The sequence below is a fragment of the Rattus norvegicus genome, chromosome 19 (assembly GCF_021556685.1).
Source record: "Rattus norvegicus strain SHRSP/BbbUtx chromosome 19, alternate assembly SHRSP_T2T, whole genome shotgun sequence".
NCBI classification, from domain to species: domain Eukaryota; kingdom Metazoa; phylum Chordata; class Mammalia; order Rodentia; family Muridae; genus Rattus; species Rattus norvegicus.
In genome coordinates, this window is record NC_141552.1 from 27,151,607 (window position 1) to 27,166,890 (window position 15,284).

Genomic DNA, 15,284 nt, shown 5'->3' on the forward strand with positions numbered 1-15,284 from the left:
GACATCTGTGACATGAGACAATAGTTCATGCCATGCCTAACCTGCATAAACTGTCCTTAGAGTACGGTGTAGTCAGAGGGGCCTTTTTTTTCTCTCTGAATTTTCAAAATATTTCCAGTCTTCAGACAAGTCTTCAGCCATTGTCCAGTGCCTGTCTTGAGATGTCCACATTGTCTCCTGGGAGTATTCATCCAGCCTGCTCTGTAATTTTGTAGAAGATTAATAGGGTTCCAGCCCTAGGATTTAATTCAGTGTGATTGTACTTTCCAAACATGGTCAAAGCCCTACATTCCACCATAGCCTGTGTGCTTTAGAGAAAGAAAATAACGAACCACATTGCACTTGAAATTTCTCCTCCAACAAAAGGAGAGCCTGCATAGGGCCTTTAAGTAACTCTAAGTCCCAGCTTCTGCATAACTCCCTCCATCGACTCCATTATTGGTGTATTTTCATTACTGCTCACTTTATTTTTGGTGTGCAAAGAATGTGTACCATGTCAGTAAAGTGTGTGTGTGTATGTGTGTGTGTGTGTGTGTGTGTGTGTGTGAGAGAGAGAGAGAGAGAGAGAGAGAGAGAGAGAGAGTTTGTGTTTGTTTGTGTTTCTGTGCAGGTGTTTGTGTATGTTCATCCATGAACTCACTATCAATTTTCATAAAATGACTTAGAAGACTGTAATGAAAACTGTGGAGGTGCACGCAGACGTGTGTTACTAGTGTCCCACGGCACCTGGCAGGTAACACTGAAATGGTGGTCTACTATAATACAGCCTAAAAACAGGCTGTGGATGGTTTACACAGAGATTGTGACGTCATCACCACGAGAGAGCAGCAAAAGCTTCATTTATCACATGCTGCTGTTACCAAGATGAGGCAAAGCCTTATCCTACAGAGAGTCTGGTATGATTTGATGGCAGGAAATAAACTTAGTACTAAAATCTATTACAAACGAAGAGGATAATACAAAGAGTCATAGGAAGCAAGAGCTGTTTTTTGAGGAGATCCATAAGAGAAACAACCCCTTTCTGAAACGAAGTACACACCACAGTGTCAATACCTAAATTATCAAATCAGAAATGAAAAGGGGGATGAAGCAATAGACATGTGAGTGAATTCAACAATCATTAGGGCTTCTTCAGAGTCCTTTACTACAGAAAAGTGAAAAATCTATTTGATATTGGTAATTTTTCTACACAGATAACAAATACCAAGTTAAATCCAAATGTGGGATTTAACTCATAAGATTATTCTCATAAGAAAATAGATAGTATTTAAACGATGCCACTACAAAAATTAAAAAATATATATGAGGGCCACTAGGCTTTAATGCAGCCTTTCTACCAGAAGTTTAATGACGACCTAATAACAATAGTGCTTCAATTATTCCTCTGATTTGAAAGAGAAGGAACATTGTCAAACCCCTTCTCTGAGTTTCTCTTTTTACCTAGAATTCCTGAGTCTGTTGCTTCTTCCATTGTCACCCCATCAATAGAGCTGCAGGGCGAGTCTGTCCCGCCCCAGAGGGTATCTGCCAGCTGACAGGGCTGGGTTTTGCTCTGCTTGCCCCTGCTCCTGCCCCTGCCTCACACCCGCACTCCACAATGCCTCCTACCCATCCCCCCTCCCAGTCCCACCACCGCCCTCGACTCAGACCCGTCCCAACCCCCGCCCCCAGCCTGCCCTTGCCCCTACCCTGCCCCCGCCCCGACCCCCCCACACCGTCCTCTCCTTCGCCCCCCCCCCCCCCCCCCCCGGCCTCAGCCCTAGCCATCGCTGCTTGCGTTGCTACCATTCCGTCTTCAACTCCCCTGTCGACCCCACCGCCACTGCTGCTACCTTCTCCCATTTCTTCAGCCCAAGACTTTTGAGATCCCGGCTTGCAGCGCTCTGCACTAGGAGGCTAACGGAGGTGAGGAGAGCCTAAGGGACAGACCCCAGGCCTGGCCCCAGAGACTTGTGTCTCCCCCCTCTCCCGAAGTGCTTTCCCGCAGTTCTCCATTCTGGGTTCAGTTTGTGGGGACCCCAGCAGGTGCCAGGCTTTGCTGATCCTCAGGTGTGAGTCTGGGACAGTGGTGGGACTTATGGTTGAGGGAAGTCTTTCAGGCAAATGCAGGCTTTTCTCAAACTCTTGGACCATCTGGTGCCCTCCCTGGGGTCACAGGACCTGTGGAAGTGGGGAAGCCACTTTTCCCTGTCCTGTGTGACTTTCCCTGCAGAGTGAGCTCTCCTGCAGGAGGTACTCTCACATGCTTCTTTAAAAGCACCTGTTCCTCAGATCCAGATCAGCTGTGAAAACAGGCTTCTTCATGTCAGTGTGCCAGCTCCCCCTCCCAGCTCAGAGCTGCCACACCTAAGGAGCCTCCAGCCCCAGTACTGGTTGGGTCTCATGGAGGAGTTAGAGCAAAGTGCCCCTTCTGAGAAGTGACTCAGAACAGGAGGTTCCTACAACCCAATGAGGTCTTCCAGTTGCCCCGTTCTTGGTTTGCACTGGTATAATTCTGAGTCCCAGATTGGCAGCCCACATTGCTGTGAGGGTTGCTGGAGATTTTGCCCTGCCCACAGAACAGAAGGTTCAGAAGAAAGGCCAGTTTGGCATAATGAATTCTTTTGATAGACGGCAACAAAATTATCTTAATCTAAGCAGTTTAGGGAGGAACCTCAAGAGCATCCATAGTGAATGCAGCCTGCAGCTGTGAACACAGGTTTCTTTTGGACAGCAGGCCTGTGCAAGCCCAGGACCTAGGTGGGACAGTTCAAGCTGCCCTTTTTCCATGGCCAATCTGTGTTTGTATTGAGAAAGTATTTTTTTTTCCAGTTGACTGATTTCCAACTTATGGAATGGAACTGACTTACTCAGAGTGGGGTTGACTTAGAGAGTTAAAGTACAGAAGGAATAATCCAGATGTCCACAAAAGCTTGCTGTCACACCAGGGCTTTTAAAAGCTCAGCAGCTAGAGAAGCAATGTAGTATTTGGTTATTCTCATGCTTAGGTCTAGTCATTCATTATAAGCTGACCATGACACAAAAAGAGTCATCTGTGTCACAATAGAAACTAGTTGTAACTAGACTTATACCACATTATCACATTATTACTATATTTGAGGTTCTCAGGTATGATCTTAGAAACTAGAAGAGGCCTGGTTCTTGCTACATATAGTCATATTCTATATCTTCACAACACTGTGTGATTTGTTCTGTTAATGCTACCATTGGCATACAATACCTAGAATATTTTGTGCTGACATCTGTGACATGAGACAATAGTTCATGTCATCCCTTATCTGAATAAGCTGTCCTTAGAGTACAGTGTAGTGGGAGGGGCCTTCTTTTCCTGTGAGATAGCAAAACATTTCCAGTCTTCATACAAGTCTGTCAGCCATTGTCCAGTGCCTGTCTTGAGATGTCCACATTGTCAGCTGAGAGTCTTCATCCAGCCTGCCCTGTAATTCTGTAGAACATTAATAGGGTTCCAGCCCTAGGAATTAATTCAGTGTGACTGTACTTGCCAAATATGCTCAAAACCTAGTTTCCACCCTAGCTCTGTGTGCTATACAGAAAGAAAATAAAGAACCCCATTGCACTTGAAGTTTAGCCTCCAACAGAAGGAGAGCCTGCACAGGGCCTTTAAGTAACTCTAAGCCCCAGCTTCCCCACAACCCCGTCCATCGATTTCTTTATTGGTGTGTTTTCATTAATACTCACTTTCTTCTTTGTGTGGAAAGAATGTGCACCATGTCAGTAAAGTGTGTGTGTGCGTTTGTGTTTGTGCATGTTCATCCATGAACTCACTATAAATTTTCATAAAATCACTCAGAAGTCCCTAGTGAAAACTGTCGAGGTGCAGGCAGACTCATGTTACTACTGTCTCATGGCACCTTGCAGGGAGCACTGAAATCGTGGGCTACTTTAATACAGTCTAAAACGAGGCTGTGCATGGTTTTCAGTGAAATTGTGACGTCATCCCCACTACAGAGAGCAGCAAAAGCTTCATGTATCACATGCTGCTGTTACCAAGGTGAGGCAAAGCCTCATCCCATAGAGAGTCTGGTAGGATTTGATGGCAGGAAATAAACTCAGAACTAAAATCAATCACTTACAAACAAAGAGAATGATACAAAGAGCCAAGCAAAGCAAGAGCTGGCTTTTTTTTTTTTTTTTTTTGAGAAGATCCACAAGACAGACAAACCACAGAGCCTATATCTAAAGTACCAAATCAGAAATGAAAAGGGGGATATAACAAAGGACACTGAGTGAATTCAACAATCATTAGGGCTTACTTCAGAGGCCTTTACTACAGAAAAGTGAAAAATCTATTTGATACTGGTGATTTTTCTAACAGATAACAAATACCAAGTTAAATACAGATCTGGGAAGGTAATGAATAATTCCCATAAGAAAATAGATACAGTCATTAAAGGCTGCCACTCCAAAAATTAAAAATAATAATAATCAGGGCCACATGGCTTTAATGCATCCTTTCTACCAGACTTTTAATGAAGACCCAATAACAATAGTGCTTCAATTATTCCACTGAATTGAAAGAGAAGGAACATTGCCAAACTCCTTCCCTGAGTTTCTCCTTTTACCTAGAATTCCTGAGTCTGTTGCTTCTTCCATTGTCACCCCATCAATAGAACCATTTAAAATGGGATGTAATCGATGTCTGGAGCCTCATTCTTTCCCTTGACCTCCATGCGGTGTCCAGAAGGCATGCCTGTTCTCATGGACATGGATTCATCTCTTTTTGCTGCAGCAAGAAGAAAGCCAGCAGAGGAGGCAGGAGCTTACAAAGAATCAGTAGGATTTCTAGAAAAGAAGCATCCAGATCTCCATTCTCAGAAAACCCCTGGCTTGCTCTCATGTGACTGGGTCCTCAGACACCAGCAGCCTTAGATGAGACCAAGGAAAGCTGTGCAGAGTCCTGGGTCCCCAGGTTCTTGACCTCCTGAGTGACAGCTGTAGACAAGTCCTCCAGGGAATCCTTACAGCTGGTGACATCTGGACAAGGTGAACCAGATGCCAAAATGAGACATGGGAGAGAAATCCTAGGCTGTTTGGAAGGAATCAGTCTCTGCTTTTGCTTCTGTCTCTGTGTGCCCTGCTGCTATGATGTTCATGGGGAGCTCTCATGCCAGTGGGTCTCCTCCTAATGTGTTTGTTGTTGCAGATGTCCTGGATGTTCTGGACCCCATCAGAACTCAGCCCGTGCACAGTCACGGAGGTCAGCACCTTCCTGTCCATCAGGTCATGAGACCTGAGACAGTTGAGGTAACGGCAGTTGGCCTGGGTGAAGTGCTCACAGACTTGGACTCTCTTGCATGGCTGTGGCTTCAAGCAGATCTGTTTGTGGCTGTCTCCTTTGTAGTAACTTTTGCAGGAGAAAAGCATTCCCCTGTACCAGGAAGAAGGCCGGCTCCTCTTGGTTAAGCCCAGAAAGCTCATGATTCTTCAGGACCTGGAAGCTCTGTTCCTAAAAACTTGGTGTGGATATTTGCAGAGGTTTCTCTGGGATTTTGCATAATGACTCTGTCCTAGAAGTTTGAGCTTGCAGAGGCTTGGGCAATCTGTAGCATGGTCCCTGGATGCACTTGAGATTGAAGCCACAAGGCTTCAGTAGTAGCCGCCACCTACAGCGTGATCCCTGCCTGATCTCCAGTCTCCAATAGGAATAAGCAGTCTTGCCCAGCAGCTCATAGAGCTCTGCCTCTGGAGCCTGATCCTACTCTGCAGTTCCTTTAAGGTCATGCAGCCCCTGTGGGTCCACAGGATCTTGGTGATGAAACAGTCTGCCCCAGGATCCCCCATGGTGCACTATGGCTGCAGCTGCTCAGGCTTGTGAGCTGGACTCTGCTTCGTGGAGAAAGGAAACTGGAAAAGGGGATAACACATAAAATGGAAATGAAGAAAATAACCAGTAAAAATTAAAAGAATTAAAGTCATCATCTCAGGAGAATGAGTGGGAAGCCAGGTCCTTAAGCAGGCAGGTTCTCCACAACAATGCATGCTGGGTTCAAGACTGGACATGAGGTGCCCTGAGCTTGGGACTGCCAGGCTCCTACTGGGAAGAGAGCTTTCTTCTTCATTTCCGTAAGTCTCTCTAGTTTTCTTTTAAGGCTTTCATCTCATCATTGACTTTCCCAATGACCTTTTATGACAAGCCATTATGGTTAACAAGAATTAAGTAAGGGCTCATTGAGCTGTTGGTAGTTGGAGGTCTGGGGGAAGCCCTGGACAGAGAGATCTTGCCTGCCAGGGGTGGGATGTGCATGGTGGGAGGGACTAGTGGAGTGTCATTGGCCTCAGTATGCACAGGCTTGGGGTTGGTGCCTGGCTGCCTGGTGCGCCTCTGTGGCTACTTGGCCTGGGTCCCACCTCAGATGCCCATGGTGGTTGCTGGCCAGTTGTGCTTGCTCTCCCTGTCCTCGGGGCTTCTGGCGGGGCTGACCACAGCCTTGAACATGGACAACCGTGGACAAAGTGGGCCGGAAATCGGAGGATCATGGGAGCATCTTCAACTTCCCCCTCCCCAAGCACTGGCAGTTGCAGCTGGAGGACAAGCCACTGTGAGTTTCCCCACATCCAGGCAGGTGTTCTGCACCACCAGGAGAGCAAGGGCAAGCACTGCTGCCACCAGTCCCACATGGGCAAGGCCTATTTGCTGACTGGCAGGGCTTCACTTTGCTCTGCCTGGCTCTGCTTTGCCTTGCTCTGCCTGTGGGCTCTCACTTCTTTGCCCAAAGACTGTTGAGATCCCGGCTTGCCTCACCTTTCAATAGGCACCTCTGTGAAGTGAGGAGAACCAAAGGGACAGAAGGCTGACCTGGCCCTGGAGACTTGTGTCTCCCCCTCCACCAAAGTGCTTTCCTCAGTTCTCCACTCTGGTTTTAGTTTGCAGGGATCCCAGCAGGTGGCAGGCTTTGCTGAGCCTCCCCTGTGAGAAGGGGACAGTGGTGGGATTATGGTTGTGGGAAGTCTTTCAGGGAGATGCAGGCTTTCTCAAACTCTCCAACCATCCATCCAGTGCCCTCCCTGGTTCCCATTCCCTGTGTTTGTTGCGAAGTCACTTTTCGCTGTCCTGTGTGACTTTCCCTGCAGACTGGGCTCTCCTGCAGGAGAAGCTCTCACATGCTTCTTTAAAAGCCCCTGTTCCTCAGATCTAGATCAGCTGTGAAAACAGGCTTCTCCATGCCAGGGTGAGAGCTACCCCTCCCAGCTCAGAGCTGCAACACCATAGGATCCTCAGGCCCCAGTGCTGGGTGGGTCCCATGGAAGAGTTAGAGGAAAGCTTCCCTTCTGAGAAGTGACTTAACACAGAAGGTTCACAAGTGACAGTCAACCCCCAAGTATTTCTTCCAGGAGAAAGCACTCAGCTCTCCCCTTTAAACAGTTTAGGCTCCCACATGGCCCAGTTTTGTGATTGGGGAAGATTTTCTGGAGCTTAGTTGGCCAGTCAGAGTGGGGCTACATTTTTTTTTTTCTTTATTAACTTGAGTATTTCTTATTTACATTTTGATTGTATTCTCTTTCCCGGTTTCCGGGCCAACATCCTCCTAACCCCCCCTCTTCTATATGGCTGTTCCCCTCCCCATCCTCCCTCCATTACCACCCTCCCCCCAACAATCACGTTCACTGGGGGTTCAGTCTTGGCAGGACCAAGGGCTTCCCCTTCCACTGGTGCTCTTACTAGGATATTCATTGCTACCTATGAGGTCAGAGTCGAGGGTCAGTCCATGTATAGTCTTTGGGTAGTGGCTTAGTCCCTGGAAGCTCTGGTTGGTTGGAATTGTTGTTCATATGCGGTCTTAACCCCCTTGTGCTCTTTCAGTCCTTTCTAAGATTCCTTCAACGGGGGTACCGTTCTCAGTTCAGTGGTTTAATGATGGCATTCGCCTCTGTATTTGCTGTATTCTGGCTGTGTCTCTCAGGAGAGATCTACATCCAGTTCCTGTCAGCCTGCACTTCTTTGCTTCATCCATCTTATCTAATTGGGTGGCTGTATATGTATGGGCCACATGTGGGGCAGGCTCTGAATGGGTGTTCCTTCTGCCTCTGTTTTAATCTTTGCCTCTCTATTCCCTGCCAAGGGTATTCTTGTTCCTCTTTTAAAGAAGGGGTGAAGCATTTGCTTTTTGGTCATCCTTCTTGATTTTCATGTGTTCTGTGCATCTAGGGTAATTCAAGCATTTGGGCTAATAGCCACTTATCAATGAATGCATACCATGTGTGTTTTTCTGTGATTGGGTTACCTCACTCTGGATGATATTTTCCAGTTCTATGCATTTGCCTATGAATTTCATAAACTCATTGTTTTTGATAGCTGAGTAATATTCCATTGTGTAGATGTACCACATTTTCTGTATCCATTCCTCTGTTGGGTTTTTTCCACCTTCTGGCTATTATAAATAAGGCTGCTATGAACATAGTGGAGCACGTGTCTTTTTTATATGTTGGGGCATCTTTTGGGTATATGCCCAAGAGAGGTATAGCTCAGTCCTCAGGTAGTTCAATGTCCAATTTTCTGAGAAACCTCCAACTGATTTCCAGAATGGTTGTACCAGTCTGCAATCCCACCAACAAAAGAGGAGTGTTCCTCTTTCTCTACATCCTCGCCAGCATTTGCTGTCACCTGAGTTTTTGATCTTAGCCATTCTCACTGGTGTGAGGTGAAATCTCAGGGTTGTTTTGATTTGCATTTCCCTTGTGACTAAAGATGTTGAGCATTTCTTTCGGTGTTTCTCAGCCATTCGGGTGGGATCATCCCAGGCAGGGAGAGGATCTGACTCTGCAGGCCTGGCCACCCTCTGCATTCTCCGAAAAATAATTTTTAGTCAGTTGTAAATCTGAAGTGAAACTTGTTTTTTGTCAACTCAAACGGTTGACATTTCAAGTCTCACACACCGTGTGAGAGACACACATTTATCCACAGGGGATTTGAACTTACTTCTATAGAAATGACTGTGGGCCAACAGAGGGAAAGAATTCTTGCCTTTAGCATTCTGTCTGTATCAGACACTACATGGACTGGCTTCCTGGACAGACATGTCCAAGCAGACAGACATTGTAATGAGGGAAAACTTAGGCAAGAAATGACCTGGGGACAGTGATTTCAGATTGTGCCTTTAGCCAGGAATCTCTGTTGTCATTAAGGCAAGCAGTCTTGGGCCTGCCAAAACTTGCCAGTATTTCAGGGCTCTTACAACTGCTCCAGGCACTTCTGAGGTGAAAGCCTTTCATTAAAAAAAAAAAAGTTTATAGAGCAATATTTCTCAACCTGTGGGTGGCAACTGCTTCACAGAGATTGCATATCAGATACCTTGTACATTATGACTCATAAGAGTAGCAATATTATTTATGAAGTAGCAATGAAATAATTTTATGGAGGGGATCATCACAGTATGAAGAGCTGTATTAAAGGGTTGCAGCAGTAGGACTGTTGAGAACCACTGCCATAGAAGCTGACACATGGGAGCTGACTCCTCAGCTGAGTAGAGAACCACGACAAGGGATACTGTGTCCCAGACAAGGGATACTGTGTCCCACCCTAGAACCCAGAGGCAGAATCTATCCCAGGAGTCTGTGGGCTCACCTTGTCTTAAATTCTCCCAGGGTCAAGAATAGCATTGATCATCACAGCAGAATCAGCTTGCACAGCCCACATCAGGCCCATGGCTTCCCTTTACAGAGAAGGATGTGGGTCTGAGTGACAGCCAGTGAGACTGAGGGGACCCTGATACTCATTTGCTTTGAGCTGTGGTTTCTTCACCTGTAAAATGGGGGTGTTTCTGCTGAATTGGGTTGTAGTGGAGATTAACAGAACATACAACCTGCTCAGTGTCTGCCTGGCATGGACCCTGCTGGTTAAATGGAAGCTGTCGATGGTGACGAGATTAAAAGCAGAATTTCTAGCCAGATAGTGTTAGTTGTGGGGCGCCATACAAGTGTTCTAAGCATTTTCTGATTCTAAGACCGCCTCACCTTACAACCTAAGGCTCTTGCTTTAAATATTAAAAAAAGAATAAATATAAAATACCAATATGAAAAAATCATAATCAGAAATGAGCTAATTCCTGTGAAGTCATTTAGCTTTACATTTTCTGCTTCTATTTCCAAGGCATCTAGAGTAGCACTATCCGAGATCCTAAAGCCTTCTATTATGGTGCTACCCATTCATTCCTCTCTCCTTGAGGACTTCTCAGGTGACTTACCAGAATCAGATGGCTTTTAAGATTGTTCCCATCAGGTGCGATCTCTTTGTCCATGGGCCTTGCCCAAAGCTGCAGGGCCAACCTGTTGTTTTACAATCCAAAATTCCAGACATTAAGTTTACCAATGAAGTTTCAGGAGTCAGATGCTGAAGTCAAGTAAAGCTCCCAACTGTCTTTCCTGATTCACTGACCTCCCAGAAGAAGAGCAGTCCTGTTCCCTCTGAACACTTTCTTAAAAATCCTTTAACTCAAAAACTTTCCATTGGTTTAGTTATCTAGATTTCCTTTCACGTTGTGTCTTGATCTGCTGGACCTAAGTGCACTTTTTACCTTTGCCATAAATGTGTGTGGTAGGTGAGCCATACCGTAATTAAGTCCATGTTTACATGAATAAACAACTCTTGCTTTAAATGTCTGTGCCATGGCCCTGCTATACCACACACTAGTTTTTCAGTAAATAATACATTCTTGGAGATCACAGTGTGATCAAATATTTTGTAACATGACTTAGTAACGTTCCCTCGATTTTATAAATCAATTTCTTTGACGAGGATTCTGGGTGTTGTCTGTCAGGTCTGAGTGCATCATCTTGGGAATCCCAAGGAACATCAAACTTGGGCTTTTGAAACTGTTGCATATGGCCAACCCGGAGCAAAAACCACCCAGGAATCTACTGATACTTGACACACATTAATTCACCTGCCTTTTTCATATAGTTTATGGCAAGAGGTCACCATTCTTGACCTTGTTTCATTATAAAACGTGGTACTAGATGTAAGAGTTGGGGTCAAGGAGATCACCCCACAAATCACAAAATACCCATCTCAGATAACCATGTATGGTTTATTGAATACAAAACATCCATGAATTTCAGGACAGAATTAAAAGTCCAAACCTAAGGATAATAGAATAGAAGAGAATTTAGATTTCCAGTTTACAGGTCCAGTAAGCATATTCAGTAAATCATAGCAGAAAACATCCATAAGGTAAAGAAAGAAAAGACCATGAGGGTACAACAAGCCTACAATATGCCAATTTAATCATACCAGAAACAATTCCTCCATTAACATAATAATTAAAACACTGAATGCACAGATCAAAGAAAGATCATTAGAAGGGGTAAGGTATAAATAACCAGTAACAAATAAGTTCAGACCTATCTGAATTACACCAGACTTCTCAACAGAGACTCCAAAAGCCAGAAAATCTTGGGCAGATGTAATGCGGACCAAGGATCCTATACCCAGCATAATTCTCAATCACCATAAATGGAGAAACCAAAATATTTCATGACAAAACCAAATTTAAACAATATTTTTCTCTAAGAAAGCACAACAGAGGATTGTAGTAGGGAAACTCCAAGACAATGAGCTAAACTATACCCAAGAAAAACCAAGAAATAAATCATCTCTCAATAATTTCAAAAAATGAAGCACACAATCACCATTTCACCCATAACCAGAAAAAGAAGAGAAAGCAGCAACTATTGGTCTTTAATATCTAACCAGACCCTCTGTCACCAATCCCCCAGCTCCTAGGGAATAAACTGCCAGCCAAAGTATATACAGGGTCTATGGTTCTAGGTAACTGTGTAGAAGGGGACTGATTTAAGTGGCACCTATGTGGTGGGAGGCCATTGACTACGCTGAGGCCTGTTGCCCACCAAAAGTAGATGCTGGAGTTGTGAGGTGGGAATGGATATATGTAGGTGGGGGAACACTGTCATATAGGCAAAGCTGAGCAGAAATAGGATGTAAGATATGATGAGGGGAGTGTGGAAAGCAGGACAACAGTTGAAATGTAAATAAATAAAATAACCAATTAATAAAAAAATAGCCAAAAATAAAATAAAAAGTGAAAAGGTAAAAGAAAACTTACACCAAAACAAAACAAAAGAAATCCTTGTAGTGGATTGGCCTAATTCTGCTTGTATTTTAATGCTAATATGTAGAACTCAAGACTGGTTAACCTCCAAAAACTGACCCTGCTCCCAGTTAACTGTGATTATAAAGAAGCCAACAGCCAACAGCTGCACAGCAGAGAGATGTGGGGGGTGGGGGGAGCTTTGAGGGCTTTGCTAGAGAGGATCATGAGGAGGGAAGAAGGAGGAAGAAGCTGACAGAGAATAAAGGAAGAACATGTGTGATGGAGAGGAGAGAGGAAGAGGACAGCAGCCATGGTTAAGGGAGAGGAGAGCCTGGTCCTGAGGGCTGTCCAAGTGCAACAAAGAGCAGCCAAGATGCTACACAGTCAGTAAGAGTTGAGCGTTATTGTTTGGAAAGTAGATCTGATACCATGGAGGGCAGGCAGCTGCCCAGCTACTGTGCTGATTAAGGCATATGATGAATAAATTTACAAAATATGTATAACCAGTAAGGAGCTCTATAGAGGATCCTAAAAGGAATACTTTAGTTTGAAGAGAAGGATAAAATACCAGAGGAAACAGGAAATAATTTAACAAAACTAGAACAGTCAATCAAAAGAAGCCAATAAAACCCACAAAAATTAACAAAATTAAATACATAGGTTTAAATAATATTTGCACGTTACTAAACTCAATTCCCCAGTAAACAGACATACATTTAGCCAGAAACAGGATCACCATCATGAGAGATGTAGAGGATATACTAGGGAAACAGACCTAAGACACAGGTCCCTATAGCAATTCTATGCAGTTTCTCTATCCAGCTGACAGAATAGATTTCAAACCAATCCTGTCCTGAAGATGTAAGGACATTCATTTCATACTTTGCAATTACCAAAAGATACTACAATTCTAAATATATACATATTAAACACAGCAGTCACAAATTTAAATATATAATTATCAGATAGATGTGAAATTACCCATTAGCTATAATAGTGGTTGTGATTGTTTTTAATAGTCTATTCTGACCACTTGGCAGATCACATGCAAATAAACAAAAGAGGAGGAGCAGAATTCAGTGACATCATCAGTCAAATGGACCTAACAAACTACACTGAACTATACATATATTTTCTATCAGCCTGTGGATCTGTCTCCAAAATTGACCACGGATTAGGACACAGAAGAGCCCTCAGGAAAGATAAGAAAGCTGAAGTAGTGTCACGCATTCTATCTAAGCACAAAGGAATCAAACTGGTATCACACAATAGAAAGTGCAGTCAGTACACACTCTCGTGGAAGGTCAGCAACACAAACAACACACTACTGAAGGGGCCAAGGGAGAAACACATAAGGAAAAATTAAAATCCTAGAAATGAGTGACAATGAAAACACAACCACCTCAGATCTATGCGATACAACATAGTTTTAGGAATTATGTTGCAGTCAGCAAAGCCAGAGCAGTGGACCCATCTAATCCCTTTGTCATGCATCAGAAGTAGAGAATGTGGACTGTGCCCTGTTGGGTTAATGCCTTGAACTGGCTCACCACATTCCCAACTTCCCTTTGCAATGATAACATATTTTTGGCATTACACATTGGATATATGCAATTTGCCTTTTGATTTCATAGGGGAATAATTAAGGGACTTCCTGGAGGGTCGAAAAGCACTGTGGATAAACTGTGTAGAGACTGAAAGACTACAGGGGTTTTGGAAGCTGAGCTAATGTATTTTTATTATGATATGTTTAAGAACCTATGGGGAATTGGGAGTGGAATATGGTGATTTGAATGATAATGGCCCCCATAAACTCACATATATGAATGTTTGTTGCTGGTTAGTGGAAATATTCGGGAAGAATTATAAGATACGGATTTGTTGGAGGAGTGTATGGGATTGGGCTTTGAGGTTTCCAAATTCAACACCATCTATAGTTAACACTTTCTCTGTCTCCGACTTGCACATAAGATGTAAGCTCTCAGCCAGTTCTCTAGAAACATGGTGTCCTACCTGCTGCCGTGTACCCCAGCATAATATTCATAGACTCATGATCCTTGAAACTGTAAGCTGAAATAAACTCTTTCTTCTAAAAGTTCCCTTGCTCATGGTGTCTCTTCACAGCATAGAAAAGAAACTAAGATTGGAAGGAACAGTTAAGTGAAAAATTTCTCAGTAATATCCTGGAAAATAAAATTCAGACATTTACCAAAAGTGTCAGGTACCGTGATCAAGCTGGCTTGACTGCAGAGGTGCAAGAATGTTTCAACAAATACAAATGAATAAACAATTCACCACAGAAAACCAAGAACAGGAAACACATGATCACTGCAGTAGAGGCAGACAATCTCTTTGGCAAAATCCCACAGTGATTAATGCAAAATTCCTGGAAATCTGGGATATGGAGAAGACACACCTTAACATTATAAAGGCTATATGCAAGGCAAACAGCATCCTAACTGGAGGAAATCATAATGGATTTCCACTAAAATCAGGAATAAGTCACAGATGTTCATTCTTTTCATCTAATTCAACTAGTATGTGAAGTCTTATCCAAACAATATGACAAGAGAGAGATGGAAAGGCATGTCAATATGAAAGAAAGCAGTCAGAGCATTCTCATTTGCAGGCGATATGATCCATATATAAAGACCACTACGAAACCACTGGCAAACTCCTATGGCTCATGGACACATTCACTAAAATCACAGTAAAATCAATAGAACTCCTGTATACCAACAATAAATATGATGAAAGAAGCCAAGAAAACAAACCCATTCAGAATAAAAATCTTGTAATATCTAAGGAAGTAAAGACTTGTTAAAATGAAATCATTAGGAAAAATAAAAAAACTGAAGAAACCAGAAAATGAAGAGACCTCTCATTTTCATGTATCAGTATGATTTATATTATTATATCGAATCCTACCAGAGTCATCTACAGGTTTAAATCCATCCCATTATAATCCCAATACAGATCTTCATGGGAATGAAAAAAAATCTCAGAACTCACATGAAAGCACAACTGAGCAGGGCAGTCAGACACTGCTAACTAATAAGACAGTAAAGCACTGCGGGAGACATCACCTTTAATGATTTCACGTTCATTTTGGGGAATAGTAAAAAAGAAAAACCAGCATGTTAATATCATGAGAGCAGACACAGTGCCTAATGGAATAAAATTGAAGAGCCTGATATTGGCCTATGTTCTTATCAG

The 15,284-nt window shown here is 43.5% G+C and overlaps 1 protein-coding gene across 4 annotated transcripts in view; it reads right to left on the reverse strand.

The window, feature by feature from the left end:
- The window catches only part of LOC147999291 (uncharacterized), a 166,504-nt gene that overhangs the window by 148,927 nt on the left and 2,293 nt on the right, over positions 1-15,284 (reverse strand). The window contains exons 1-2 of one of the 4 annotated variants that reach the window (XM_087596540.1): positions 1,765-2,011; positions 42-201 (exon numbers count right to left, since the gene is read on the reverse strand). The exons of 2 other annotated variants lie outside the window; for them this stretch is intronic. The gene's annotated coding sequence lies outside the window, so the exon portion shown is untranslated. Of the gene's footprint in view, positions 1-41; positions 202-1,764; positions 2,012-10,202; positions 10,285-15,284 lie in introns of those variants that run through there. One more of the 4 variants, XR_015643932.1, reaches the window with a different exon arrangement.